Source organism: Silene latifolia, chromosome Y, assembly GCF_048544455.1.
Source record: "Silene latifolia isolate original U9 population chromosome Y, ASM4854445v1, whole genome shotgun sequence".
In the NCBI taxonomy this organism is placed as follows: domain Eukaryota; kingdom Viridiplantae; phylum Streptophyta; class Magnoliopsida; order Caryophyllales; family Caryophyllaceae; genus Silene; species Silene latifolia.
The window spans coordinates 225230930-225245575 of record NC_133538.1 but is presented as its reverse complement, the minus strand read 5'-3'; the positions used below and the strand labels follow the sequence as shown (position 1 = coordinate 225245575).

Below are 14646 nucleotides of genomic sequence, written 5' to 3'. Positions count from 1 at the left end.
GAGCTCTGAAATGCGTGTAAAATGAGGTGCAAAACATCATATAAAAGACACGCATCAAACTTCCCCAAACCAAACCCTTGCTTGTCCCCAAGCAAGAACTAGACTCGATCTAATGACCTAATGGAACGAGTTCAATCTCAGAGCGAAATGCAACATGTAAAGCCTAAACCAATTTAATGCACAACCAACAATCAATTAGCAAATGAATCATGCAAACGAGTTATGTAGTCGTTAAAAATCGGCAAACCGTCAATCAGTAGAGACTTATCAAATTGGACTCTCACGGGTCGCTCATATCACTCAAATAAGCACAGGTGAATAATGTAAAGATAGAAAGAATTCATTTGTAGTGACACTCACCTAACTATGACCTATAAGAACATGCCTGTAGTCTAATATGAAAATAATCTCTACAACCGTACATATGCATTCCAACCAACAAGAGACCATGACACATGCCGAGGTATATATGTGGATATGTGAGGTATGGGTAAGAAAAGGCAAAACATTTATGGAAAAGTGGAGGTACAGGTGATCAGGCTAGTACCGAAACGGAACCATATGGCAACATCCAACTTCTTGCTCAAAAACAAATGAAACGGTGCTATAGCAAGCACAAATCTCACAATCTCCAGGTATAAAGGTAATCAACTAACTCCCCATAAGATAAGAATAAAACATGGGAGCAAAAATCGCCAAAAGATAAGGATTTGAATTATGCGAATTTGATTTCTTTTTCTCGAACCTCAGTCGATCGACCTATGATGCCAGTCGATCGACCGCTTAAACAGTACAGAACCCTTTTTTTTTTCATATTTTCGAATCATTCTTTTTCACTTCTTTTCTTTTCTTTTCAACTTTGTTTCTTCCCTTCCTTTCTTTTCATTCTCCCAACTAAATCTCAATAAGAGCATTTACTACCAAAAACTAAGTAACAATCCCAAGGACACGGACTACTAGCTTGACAAAGGACATGCTATATGTAGGATGTAGTAAATGGGACAAAAAGGCTATTTTTGGCAGTGTGGGGTTCATGGGCAAAACGAATAAGGGGAAACCTCTACCACATGTGTCAACTAACCACAGACCGAATGCAATACAGGAATTAAGCAGATTAAGTTCATATTTATGCAAATTGATATGACATGTCTTATAAGGAATACTACTCACATTCCTAAATAAACCGGTCATAGATGTCACCAGTTATAGGCTCTAAATCTCAGAAATATGATGTAGTTTGCCAATTTTCAAAGTCAAGTCTCAAGTTCAGCAAAATAATTAACGAAAACTCGTGGATATGCACTTATACGATGCTACTAATAACATGTTAATCAAGCAAGGCTTAGGCAAAACAAATGCAAATGTAATATCATCCTTGAAATACTACCGTTCCGAGTCGACCTATATGCTAAAATAAACATGCATTTTATTGAATTTTTTTTTTGAAAATTTTCAATTTTTTTGAATTTTTTGAATATAAGAATGAAATAAACAATGCAAAACAGAATGTAAACGTGAATGCAAGCAAATGATATGCGACGCAAAACCCTTCCCCAAACCAAATCGCATAATGTCCCCATTGTGCAAAATCATGTAATGAAGAAAAGAGAAATGGGAATTTGCGGGAAAATAAACAAATAAAAATGACATGAAGTAGAAATCGGGAACTTACAAGACTTTAAAGCGCGAAAAAAAGGAAACCTCCCAAACCAGCGTGAGCTAGGAGGTTTCAATGAGCAGCGATGCTACTAATAAGTACCCGAAAAGACAAACAAAGTACCACGCATAAAATCGAGAAAGACAATAATGAAGCGGTATTATGTGCAGAATTGAGAAAAATAGAAGAAATAAATAAATGACGGAAGATAAAGTGGAGTAGAAAACTCCCTTAATTCCGCAAATCGACCAAACATAGCAGGAGAGAGGTCGTAAACAGGTACAGCACTGCAGGTCGGTCGATCGACCACATCACTCAGTCGATCGACCGAGGTGGATCAGTCGATCGACCACTCAGGCCAGTCGATCGACTGAAAATATTGCTGTTACTTCTTATTTCTTCGTATTTGCTCAATTACTTGAGCTAAAGAGGTCTAAAAACCTGCAAATGCACAATCATACGCACCCAAAATTGCGCAAAACCCAAAATAAAGTCTAAAACGCATAAAATCCTAAGCAACACAAAAGCAATAAAAAGTGTTTAACAAAAGCAAATAAAAAGTTTGGAAAACATGCGATCAACTAGTAGTTGATCAAGAACGGCCACGGAATGGCCCACTTTGTCGGCTTCTGGCTACTCGAGGTAGCCTCAACGGTGCTTATCTTATCAGCTGCACCCTTCTTAGCTTCCACGTCCGTATGGCTCAACGGATCAACACTTTCATCATCTCCCCAGTCAATGACCTCTTCTTGCTCATCAAAGTCCAAGTCGGACTCCCTTGCCTTGACCAGCTCGTCATCAACTTCCTCATCAATGGCATAGCTAAGGCAACCAAGACCTCCTCGTGAAATGATTGGCTTCTTCGCAGCTGGAGTGACTTGCAGCTCTTCCTTCCCTAAACCAGCTCCTGCAATATCAGAAATAGACAAATCTTCCTCCAATTTGCTCCCAATCTGGGGCGGAGGGGTTACAATAGGAATAGAGATAGGTAAATTAGGAAGCACAAAGTACGATTTCTTGTCAGAAACCGTATTACAAGTTACAGGCCACATGGGGTCCTTTTTCTTAGATGGCTGGGCAAAAACAATAGAATGCTTGCCCACTTTAAAAGTCAAGGTTCCTAGACCGACATCTATGACTGCACCAGTAGTATGCAGAAATGGCCTACCCAAAATAATAGGAATGTGGGCATCCTCAGGCATGTCAAGTACAACGAAGTCAACGGGGAAGAAAAACTTCCCTATTTGGACGGGGCTGACCTCTAAGACTCCTATTGGCTGGACCGCAGATCGGTCAGCCATCTGTACTGTCATATCTGTCACTGCGAACCTAGTCAATTTGAGCTTCCTAGCTAGACTCAAAGGCATGACGCTTTTACTAGCTCCTAAGTCACATAATGCCTTCTCAATAGAAAAGGTACCTATATTGCAAGGAACAGAAAAGCTACCCGGGTCCTCTAGCTTATGGGGTGCAGTATGAGACAAATAAGAGCATGACTCTTTGGTTAAGGCGACAATATGCACATTTTCAAGTGACTTTTTCTTAGACAAGAGTTGTTTCATGAATTTAGTGTAGGCAGGCACTTGATTGACCAACTCAAGGAAAGGATTGTACATTCAAACTACGAATAATCTTTTCAAATTTATTGAAAGATACCTGTTCCTTTGTCGGCACTAGTCTCTCTGGATATGGGGCTAAGAGAAGTACCTTAGCCCTCTCTTCTAAGTCTCGCATGCCGGCATCCGTGGACTTAGGCTGAAAGTCCACCACCTTCTCCCTATTGAAGCTTGAACCCTCCTCAGACCGTCTCAAATGTGAGCCATTGACCGACATTGGGTCGAACTTCGGAATCGGGACGGACCCATCAGCACTCGGGTCTTGCCCCAATACTTTCGGAGTTGTCGAACCCCGGAACAAATGGTCTCTTAAATTATCGGGCATTGAAGGACGAAATTTCTCAATATCAGCGGGGTCTCACGATCGACCACCTTGCTCGATCGATCGACCGAGATGTACGATTCCGAAGCTCATGTAACCCGCATATCGTCGATCGACGGGTATATCATCGATCGACATTTGGTATACCTGTAGACGCCTTGTTCTTGTTATTTTTCGTTAAAGCTTTCTTTTGACTCGGTTCCGCCTCATTCTTTTCAGGGGCATCCTCGACCATAGCAGGCCCCTCCAGGGTAGACCCACTCCTCAAAGTAATGGCATTCAGGGTCTCTTTCTGGTCAGTTTGAGTGGGTAAGTGTCTGGGAGCTCGAGTGGTACTCTTACTAGCCAATTGAGCAATTTGGCTCTCTAGTAGCTTCATCCCGGCCTCTCTAGCTTGGGACTCCTTCAACAAAGACAAGTTCTTAAACTCAAAAAAATCGAAACCATGGGATTGTTGCTGCTGCGGCTTTATAAGGAGGTTTTTGGTATTGTTGTTGCTTATGATGAGGGGGCATATAAGCTTGTTGCTGCTGCTGTTGTGGAGGTTGATTCGGATTCAGGACATTCTGGCTACTCTACCTCAAATTGGGGTGGAAATTCGGCTCATAGTATGTGTTTGTCTGCCTATAGTGTTGAAAGGCAGCACAAGACTCAAAGGGGACAGAACAATTTTACGAGACATGCCCCTCGGCTCCACATCTTCTACGCACGAAAGGACCGTCCTCAAACAAATTAACATGGTACATCCCACCTTTAGAAGCTCCTCCCAATTCATATTTGTCAAACCTTGCGGTGAGAGCTTCTAGTGCAAAGAACAGAGGAAGATTCAGCAGCTCTCCTCTCGGTTTCCTCTCGAATTCCCATATTCAGCCTTATGAGTGGCCAAATCATCGATGATCTTCCACCCCTTAGTCTCTCCCATGTTCTCAAAGAAATCGGTCATTGGGTGCAGGCATCCAAAATAGCCCTCGATCGTCATACGACCCATTGTAGAACTGGTTGCAAAGACTCCATTTTTCGAACCCATGGTGCGGTATGGTTCGCACCGATTTTTTGAAACGGACCCATGCTTCATGGAAGTTCTCATCAGGCCCTTGTTTAAAGCTCGTGATCTGAGCTCTAATGGCGTTCGTCTTTGAGGCAGAGAAGTAATTTTTGTAGAATGTCAGGGCTTAGGAATTCCAGTCGGTGATCCTATGAGCGGCTCGGTCCGGATCTCTATACCACTCCCTTGCAAAGATCACGAAGGAGAAAATGAACATGGTCTCCTTGATCTGATCTTGGGTCACACCGGCCGGCGGGGGTATAGAGCAACAATAATCAATAAAAATCTCCATGTGCTTGGCTGCATCTTCATTTGCGGCTCCCCCCGAACCGGTTTCTCTCAACCAGGTTAATATAGGAAGGCTTTGGCTCGAATTTTCTCGCCTCCCAGGTAGTTCGAATCCTTTGTAGAGATTCGCAGTTGTAGGCTACGAGTGACTAGCAATGGTTGCTTCTTTAGCCATGACTGGGATTTCTGGAGAAGTAACTGTCTCACCAAGAAATTGAAGCGGGAGATGTAGGTGGATCTCCTTTGAACGAGCGTTCTCGTAGTAGCTTGACGAGTACTCGGCTCTTCCTCCTCGTCGGTAATACTCTTTGTGATCGTCTTAACTCGCGCAAGGATTTCTCGATCTCAGGATTTAATGGTACTAGTTCACCACCCTGTGACCTGCGCATAAGAGGAAACTATAAAAAGAATATAAGAAAAGTTTAAGGAACGGAAGTCCCTTAAACTAAAGAAAGACTAAATAGAAACAACTAAAAATTAGAACAATTACCTCCCCGGCAACGGCGCCAAAATTTGATACCCGTCGTGAGGTGTCAAAAATAATATTTATAAACTCCAACTACAACTATAGCTAGCGGCAATCTGGTCGAACCACAGAGAGGCAGACGTAATTTCTAGTTGTTTAAATTCGGTCTAAGGTAACAAAAGGTGGGGGTTTGATTGGGTTTGGTCTATAGCTAATAACAATAAAAGGAAAGTAAACTAATGAAAAATATAAAATCAAGTATAAAAGAGGTACTAGGATGGTCGGTTCGTTATAGTTTCGGCGGCAGCATATTAAACAGGTCTAAATCAAACACATGAGGCGGGAAATAAAGAGGTCCTCTCGGTCCACTCTTAACAGATAGCATCTTTCGATCTCGCTATAAGTCCCTAATATCACTAATACTGACTCTCGTCCTGAAAAGTGACTAATAATCTAAACTTTACCTATCTTTCGATCTCAGCACAGTTTAGTCATTTTAATTGGTGATCTAACAACTTTCCCTATCTTTCGATCTAATGGGTCAGTCATAAATTAAGCATCTAACTGGTCGAATGCATTCGATTCGTTAAATACAACATTAAAATCAATTAAAACGAAAGGTAACCTCACGTGGTCAGTCGATCGACCAGGTATGGCAGTCGATCGACTGACACGCGATTTCAGTCCAAATTAATACTACGCCGCCTACGCTATAATTCCCCTACATCCTAGCACAATTGATTTAGCTACTCATGGCTATGGCGAAAATAACAATAATATTGACGATAAAGACTACTAAATTCATGCTAAAAATAGTAGAACAAACAATTAACATAAAGCGATAAAACGGTTCGGTAACCTAACTAGCAATTCTATACTAATAACGAATAAAGATGAGCTGAAAGTAGAACGGAAGGAATGCCGAAAATTGCAGAAGAATAGTAACAGAATGATTAGAAGTATGAATGAAAATCCAATGCGAAAATAATATCCCAAACCCTAATTATTAAAGCTAATGAAAACTCAATGTAAAACTGATGAATTTCTGAATAAAAACTAGATAGATGTATCTGATGTTCTAGGTTACGTTATATAGCAAACATACGTAACACTTATTATCAAAACCTAAACATAATGGGCTTCAAGTTCCTCGATATTTTAATTCTCGTCTGGGATAACAGCTTGGTCGATCGACTAAGCATGGCAGTCGATCGACTGCTCTTCAGTGTACAGTAGCTTCTGGAACCCGCAGGTTGGTCGATCGACTGATGGTAGTGGTCGATCGACTGCTTGAGCTACTTCTTGACTTCTATAATCTCGTGGATTTGTCTTTTGGGCCTTGAATTGCGCACCAAGCTCGTTCCTTATGCGAATACTTCACGTCAAATACAATGCAGGATACTCGGGGGCGGATTTAGCTCGATTTCCGCTGGATTCTTCACATTTCTGCAATAAAGTACAAAAACACGAAAGTAGACGGAAATGGGGGAAATGGCAGCTTAAACTACACAAATGAGCTCTGAAATGCGTGTAAAATGAGGTGCAAAACATCATATAAAAGACACGCATCACCATTGAATCCTGTCCGAAGAAATACCATTGCACCTTACAAAGAAGGAAACTCTCAAAGGATATCGTTAGGATTGGGATATAAACCCACGAAAGAAGAAGCTCTAGAGATGCTCACACAGTTCCAAAACTGTAAGAACGTGGGAATCCAAGTGCGACCCTACCTCCCTACCCTAAATGGATACTTCGTTAGAGAAGGGAGTCAAGAATACTTTCATGGGTTCCCCGAACCTTGGCACTACAAAGGAAGGCAACTAGCTGGAATCGAGATCTTTCACGATTGCTACTTCATTCCTTCAGAAACGGTTCCTACCATCAAGACTCGTCAAGCACCTTGCTTAGACGAACAGGCCGTTAGCCTTCTGTTTGGAGAAGATCGATTTGTTAGAGCTGCGCAGGACGAGATCGTTACCATGATACTTCAAGACGACCATTTCAACCCTGCTGCGTTAATCACTGAAACCAGTTAGAATCAGCAAAAAGGATAGAGAAAATCGATCAAATGGACAAACAACCAAGGAAGACTCTTCAAGCTCACCACTGGAGAAGGAGAGATGTTCAAAGCAGAACCAGAAGACCACGATTTCGAGTCGGAGTCGGAGCCGGAATCAGAGTTGGAGTCTAGAGAAGTCCCTAGAGAGTCTCCTCCTGTCGTCACTCCCAATCCCCTTGTTTCTCCTAGCATAATATCAAGTAGTAACAGTAGTTTGGGAAATGTCCCAACAGCTGTCCCTTTGCTGCCACTGACTACTGAACAAATGACTTCTTTGTTTCAACTCTTTTCAAAATTTAATATGAGTAAATCAGATTTTGCTTACTCTTTGTGTTATTCTGAATGCAATTCTATTTACTATGATAATGAGGATGACCCAGACCCAGATTCCATCGAACTACCTCCCTACATAGCTAAAGAAATATTAAAAGAGGGGGAAGGGGCACGAGTTATAGAGAACACTGAACCCATCAACATAGGAACCGAACTAGAACCCCAAGAACTTAGGATAGGGACAACCTTGAGCCCAACCGAAAGGGCTAGTTTCGTAGACCTCCTGCACGAGTTCAGAGACGTTTTTGCTTGGTCCTACAAAGACATGCCCGGGATCGACATGGATATTACAGAACACAGAATTCTAATCAAACTAGGTTTCAAACCTGTCAAACAGAAGCTTCGTCGAATGAGGACAGAATGGGCTCTTAAGATCAAAGAAGAAGTCGATAAACAATTCAAAGCCAGGTTCATCAAAGTTTCCAAGTATTTAGACTGGGTTGTGGGAAATAAGTCTGTATACTTCCCTTAAACTAGAAGGATTATAACGATTTAATACAGATGATCAAAGGTCATAAAATAAAATACATAAACAAAAGTAAAGGATTCAGAAATAACCTTTGGTCCTAGCAAATATGGCCTAAGAACAATTTCAAAATTGATATTCGCCTATTAGTTGCACCCAAGACGATCTGAGATATGCTCTTTGATTATGCTAGAAATCAATCTAAAATTTTTGTAAAATTTTATTGTCTCTGTGTTCTTGTGATGAGAAAGAGGAGGCAAGGTCAAGAAAAAGCATTAGGTCAGAAATAATTCTCTACCTTTCTTTTATATAGACCGAAATTTGGAGTCAAATTAGGAAAGAAAAATCTCCCTAATTTTCGGCCAAAACTAACCGAAATAAGGAGTGAATACTCCTTATATTTGGTCTTTCCAAAAATATATAATATGTGTTGAATTGTCATTTAGTGAGGATCGAACCCATGACCTCTTGGTATGTGTACCCTCACAATTACAACTATGACACATTCAACTTGTTGATATTAAATACAACTGATTATATTTAATTACGAATTAACAGATTAATTCGTCCAAGCTAACATTATATATATTTAATTAAATATAACTTATTATATTTAATTTACGAATTGACAGTTAATTCGTCTCAACTTAATATTATTTAATTTTCATTAAATAATTATCTCATCAACACATTGACTAACTTTTTAGTCATTTTGGGCATCAATGTAATTATATTTCTATAACCACATTTCTCAAACACGTCCTATAGGTGTGACCTTTAGGGACCAGTTGATCACCGCCATCTGTATGATAATAACGTCAAACTTTCTAGCAAGCCAACCGTTATTAGGTAAACGTTAATCAACTGATTAAATATACGAAGTATACCCTTGTGAACCTGTAAGAGATTTACAAATGTTATCACACTAATTTGTGGAGGACACCAGCTCCAACAAACTCCCACTTGTCCTCACAAGTGTATGTGCGATAACCGATTCTCATATCCTTTAAAATTTCTCCCACTCAATGTCAATGACAATGCTCTCACTGATTCTACAATTCAGTGACTCCAGTTTCTCGACATTCTCAATCATGTGAAGAATGTGTGGGCTAACCGGTTGGCCCTTCTGGAGTTTCGCATCAAAGAAGCGACAGGTATGCTCATATGTAACGATTCTCGGTGCCTTTGAGAACTCGTTAGTGAGCGTGGTGAAAATCTTGTTTGCACCTTGGGCAATGAAGCGTCTCTGCAAATTGGTTTCCATTGCAAAGATGAGTACGTTCTTTATCGCACCCGCTTCCATAACGAAATCACTATAAGCGAGTGACCCGTTGATTCCTGCATTTGGGCCTGGGTTGACCGGTATTGGCTCAGTTAAATACCTGAGCTTACCGTCAAAGATGATGACATTCCGTAGTGCCGCCTCCCATCCGCAAAATTGGACCCATCATTCTTGATCGAGTGGACTGATTCATTTGGTCCATGAACATTTTAAGCCAGGACGAACGATCTAGTGTGGCACTAGGCATTGGGATTGCGTTATTTCCAGCCATTTGTTGTAACAGTATTATTGATAATTAGCGTGTTCTACACTGCGAAAGAAGAATAAAATAATAAGCATGCATCGTTTTTATTTTAATTCTAATGAACTAATGTCATAACGCGAAGACTAAAAAACATTTATACAATTGACCTTCCTCAAGAATTATATAAATGACCCCAAGACTCAATTCTCTGTAAATTGATAAGCTAACCTGTTAGCTAATTCTACCGTTAGAATTCATGGTCGATAAATTTCTGTAAATTCTATCTTTAGTCCATCACAATCACGATAAACTCTTTGGACTATGATGTTGAGGTAAACTAAGTCAACACAACTACTTACCCAACGTAGAAGGGGTCATATTAGGCCTACCGACGAAGAAGGGACTCATAGATGTTTGCCCTTATAAAGACTAATCTCAATTTCCATTTTAGAGGAAGATCCCATCAACTATTTTTAATTCATTTTAAGTGAACTATAATCTAGCATGCGAGAATGATTTAAACTAAAGTGATGGCTTATAGACAGTGACATCTGCATGTTCATGAAAACTAACATACAACTATATGAGTCAATTTTCATGCATTTTAGTAGTAGGTGGTTTGGTTTTAGGCGGAAAATGATGCAATTACTAACATGTGAATGAAAAGCAATAAAATGAAAAACGTAAAAAAACAGTAAAAGTCCTAGTGTGGCCTATCCTATCAAAATGAACAATAAATACAAGTTTGGAATCCATCCTTGGACCTGAGAAGCTTGTCTTGATGTTCCATCTTGATCCATGTAGCGGGAGTGAGCTTGAATCTTCATCTTTAGTCTTCTTTAAAATTACAATAATTAAAATTACATAATTGACCTATTAATTACATTCTAATTTCAAAACCCAAAACTAAAATAAAGGATATTCGATATCTCATAATTACATAAAAATTATGTTTCCTTCATTACGAAAACATAATTGACTAAGGTCACACTAAGTATTACAAATTACAACCGATTGCAAAATTAAATACGTAAATAAAATTCATTCATTCGATTCATTCAATATAATTAAAAGCATCAACTAAAAAAAAAATTAAACATACATAATACAATAAATTAATTATGTTGATTAATTTATCCAAACCACCTATTTAAATTAAATTAAGTGACAATTCCGCAATTTAATCACATTAATTCATACTTAATCCATATTAAACTTGTAATATGAATTCTATCCGTCAAAATTTTAAACTGCTTTAAAATAACTCGGTATCATTAAATTGTGAACCGATTCACAATAACTAATTGGCCAAACTAAAAAAAAAATAAAAAACAAAATCCAATGCTTTAAATATGTCTCGGCCAAAAAAAAAAACAATTTTTTTTTTATTTGTCATGGCTGAAAAAAAAAACAACCCCTTTCCTATTTTAATTCGGTAAATAGGGAAAAAAAAACAAGGAAAAACTTTCCATAAAAAATTTTCTCCATCTTTTTCGGCAAAAGGCAATAAAAAAAACTTTCCTAATTTTTTTTCTTTTCTTTTTCTCGGTTTACCAAAAACAAAAATTAACAAAAATTTTTTATTTTTTCGGTAAACCCTAAAAACGGCCTCTTCCTTTTTTTTTCTTTTTGCGGCAAAATGCCCTAAAACTAGATTTGATGACTAAATTGTTTACCTTTGCTATGAGAACATGATTAGCATATGAAATAATGAACATGATCAATTTATATGCCAAAAACTATATAGCAAAAACAATCTTTTTATCATAAACATGATGATTCCATTCAATTTTAATTTAATCTGCATTAAATTAAAACAACCAATTCTTCATATGATAATTTTAACTGATTATAAACTATAATATGAAAAATAGAATGGAAAAAATATCATCAAACTAGATAGAAAACAAAAACGGCACACACACAAAAAATTCGAATCATAAAATTCGAAACCCTAATTTTTTTTCGAAAAACAGGTTAAAGTTTACATACAATTTTTTATGAAAATCATCAAGATTAAAATCGTAGCCTAGTGCTCTGATACCACTTGTGGGAAATAAGTCTGTATACTTCCCTTAAACTAGAAGGATTATAACGATTTAATGCAGATGATCAAAGGTCATAAAATAAAATACATAAACAAAAGTAAAGGATTCAGAAATAACCTTTGGTCCTAGCAAATATGGCCTAAGAACAATATCAAAATTGATATTCGCCTATTAGTTGCACCCAAGACGATCTGAGATATGCCCTTTGATTATGCTAGAAATCAATCTAAAATTTTTGTAAAATTTTATTGTCTCTGTGTTCTTGTGATGAGAAAGAGGAGGCAAGGTCAAGAAAAAGCATTAGGTCAGAAATAATTCTCTACCTTTCTTTTATATAGACCGAAATTTGGAGTCAAATTAGGAAAGAAAAATCTCCCTAATTTTCGGCCATAACTAACCGAAATAAGGAGTGAATACTCCTTATTTTTGGTCTTTCCAAACATATATAATATGTGTTGAATTGTCATTTAGTGAGGATCGAACCCATGACCTCTTGGTATGTGTACCCTCACTATTACCACTATGACACATTCAGCTTGTTGATATTAAATACAACTGATTATATTTAATTACGAATTAACAGATTAATTCGTCCAAACTAACATTTTATATATTTAATTAAATATAACTTATTATATTTAATTTACGAATTGACAGTTAATTCGTCTCAACTTAATATTATTTAATTTTCATTAAATAATTATCTCATCAACACATTGACTAACTTTTTAGTCATTTTGGGCATCAATGTAATTATATTTCTATAACCACATTTCTCAAACACGTCCTATAGGTGTGACCTTTAGAGACCAGTTGATCACCGCCATCTGTATGATAATAACGTCAAACTTTCTAGCAAGCCAACCGTTATTAGGTAAACGTTAATCAACTGATTAAATATACGAAGTATACCCTTGTGAAACTGTAAGAGATTTACAAATGTTATCACACTAATTTGTGGAGGACACCAGCTCCAACATGGGTAGCCAACTTAGTACCCGTACCCAAAAAGGACGGGAGAATCCGTGTTTGTGTTGATTTCAGAGACTTGAACAAAGCGAGTCCGAAAGACGACTTTCCTCTACCACATATCAACATATTGGTGGACAATACAGCAACTCACCCGTTGTTGTCCTTCATGGATGGCTACACAGGATATAATCATATCAAGATGGCCATAGAATACATGCATATTGTTACTCAATGGGGCACCTATTGCTACACTGTTATGACATTCGGATTAATCAATGCTGGAGCCACGTATCAACGCACTACAACCACACACCTACATGATATGATGCATAAAGAAGTAGAGGTGTACGTAGATGATATGATTGTCAAGTCCAAGGATAGAGAGGGGCACATTGATAACCTTCGCAAATTCTTCCTAAGACTACGAAAGTACAACATGAGGCTCAATCCTCAGAAAACGCGCATTTGGGGTAACGTCAGGCAAGCTTTTGGGATATGGCGTCAGTCAACGAGGGACAGAAATCGACCCTTCCAAAATCAAAGCTCTAATCGAAATGCAACAACCTCGGACATAAAAGGAAGTTAGAGGATTTTTAGGCAAGGTGCAATATATAAGTCGATTCATATCGAAACTTACCATGATCTGTGAACCCATCTTCAAAAAGCTAAAGAAAAAAGATCACACCATATGGGATGACGACTATCAAAAGGCATTTGACAAAATCAAGGAGATACTGGCCAAACCACCAGTGCTCACGCCTCCTCAACGAGATCAACCTCTTGGTTTATATCTCACAATGACCGAAACAGCCATGGGGGCTATGCTTGCACAAACCGTCGGAAAAGAAGAGAGAGCTATCTACTACCTTAGTAAGAAGTTCTTGGAGTATGAATGCAAATACACACCACTCGAAAAGACATGCCTCGCTCTTATGTCGGCAACAAAGAAGCTACGCCATTACATGGTTAGCTACTCCGTCAAGGTGTACTCCAAAATGGATCCTGTCAAATACCTCTTCAAAAAACCCGTTCTCAACGGACGCTTGGAAAGATGGACCTTAATGCTCTCAGAGTTCGACCTCAAATACGTACCTCTGAAGGTTATAAAAGGGTGCGCCGTCACCGAGTTCTTCGTAGATAATCCCATCAACGACACCCAAGCAGTAGACACATGGTCATTTCCAGATGAGGATATACTCCAAACCAATGTTGTAACACCCCCATACTCCAAGTGCCTTACCAGGGCCACTCAGGTATAAGGATGCCACCATCTCGGTTACCCGAGGCATGATATTCATAAGATAATAACGAAACAACTTTAAATGATATAACTTTAGTGAAAAGTACAACTGAAGCCAAATCCCAAAATACGGGTACAAGTCCTCAAACCAACTGTATAATCAACTAAAAGTAAAGTTTATAAAACTACGAAGTTACAAATGGAAGACTTCTATCGTCCGACGGTGGCACATCCCAGCTATCCCGAACTCAACTCAAACTCCGCTCAATTCTCGCTCACCATCCCCGAATGGATCACCGCAGTTTTACAAAACAACAACCGGGTCGGTATTAATCACACAACTTATATATATATCAACAATAAGACAAACAGGCGACTTACACCGTCACACACACACACACTATCACACCAAATCCCATCAATCTCAATCACCGATCCCACTTGGACCAGCCGCCAGGGGGACCGCACCGTGCACCCACCTAATCCCCGCTCCTCATATTGAGCGATAACCCTGTCCATTAATGTGCACATCCCCTTCCGTGGCGGGTTCCACGAAGGGCGAAACTAGGGCGTGAAGCCACTCCCGCAAGTGACTCCACTCAGCC

General features: G+C 38.9%; 1 non-coding gene across 1 annotated transcript; it reads left to right on the top strand.

Annotated features, from left to right (window-relative positions):
* The first annotated feature begins 4615 nt into the window (after positions 1-4615).
* On the top strand, positions 4616-4722 carry LOC141636018 (small nucleolar RNA R71). The gene has a single exon (XR_012540663.1). It is a non-coding gene; the product is annotated as a small nucleolar RNA R71 (small nucleolar RNA).
* Positions 4723-14646: the final 9924 nt, after the last annotated feature.